The sequence below is a fragment of the Leptonychotes weddellii genome, chromosome 4, assembly GCF_054177405.1.
Source record: "Leptonychotes weddellii isolate Sample4059 chromosome 4, ASM5417740v2, whole genome shotgun sequence".
Lineage (NCBI taxonomy): Eukaryota > Metazoa > Chordata > Mammalia > Carnivora > Phocidae > Leptonychotes > Leptonychotes weddellii.
This window is the reverse complement of record NC_138372.1, coordinates 125255230-125256569: the sequence shown is the minus strand read 5'-3', so window position 1 is coordinate 125256569 and position 1340 is coordinate 125255230.

The window sequence follows — 1340 nt, the reverse complement described above, 5'->3', positions numbered from 1 at the left end:
AATGTATTATTTGTTTCAGAGGTACAGGTCTGTGATTCATCAGTCCAGACAAAATTTAATCTTTAAACCTGATACTTGTTTTTCTTACAATTAAACTTAGTCTGTAATTTTCTTTTGTCATTTGTCCAGCAGAATATATAACATGTTTTAAGGCTTATAAGAAGAAATCAACATTCTTCATTTATTGAGGCACAATTAATTTTAAAGACTATTATCAAAATATTATAGTACATCAAATGAAAGTTAACAAAGAGAAAACCAGGCTAACAAATTAAAACTTAAATGCCTGATTCAAGAATATACTACCTTTTTGGGGTTTTTTTATTATTATTTTTTTTATTTTTAAAGATTTCATTTATTTATTCATGAGAGACAGAGAGAGAGAGAGAGAGAAGCAGGCTCCCAAGGAGCAGGGAGTCCAATCCGGGACTCAATTCCAGGACCCTGGGATCATGACCTGAGCCAAAGGCAGAGGCTTAACCATCTGAGCCACCCAGGCGCCCAAGAGTATACTACCTTTTTGGGGGGAAGGAGAGATTTTGTAGATAAAATTTTGTCAAAAAGTAACGCATCTCCTAATTTTCTTCCAGCAACCTAGTGAGAATAGACAAAGCTCTATTGCTTAATGAAATGTTTCTGGAATTGAGTTACTGATAAAACTAGAATCTTTTCTGCCTAGGATAGGATCATTATTAAAATCCTGAAAATTAATACATCATAATTTTATGTTGACTGAAATGTCATTTATATTTTTCTTACCATCAAAAAAATCCAGTGGTTATGACAGCGAATTGACGAGTATAACACTCAAGTAGATAAACAGATTAGGTAGGTAAATAGACTATTAAAACTTGTACAATTTACTCATTTACATCCTGTAAGCTGTGTACAATTTAAATAATGATTATAAAAACATTCATTTGCTATTATGAAACAAATTTATTGTGTTAGGGAAATGTTACTTTGGTATCCTAAAATATATGAATATTTGCAAATTATCCACCACTATGTAGAATTTTTTTTTAAACTACTCAAGCAAGGTTAGGGATGCATAACAGTAAAAGATGACATTATCTCATAGCTGAAACTTTGTTAACATGACTCTGAAAATGTACTCGAAGATACCTGTGCTTCAGTTCACTTTTCCAGAAGATGCTGACAATATGGATTACAAAAGACATTCAAAAATTTCAGAATTTGATTTCTTTATTCCAGTCTCAAACTAAAGTGGAATCAGTGTATATCACATGTAAAGATTCTCGATATTTTAAATTCAGACTAAAATATAATCTAAACCTTTGCTTATTGATCCTATTTCATTCATTTGCATTTTTTTAAAA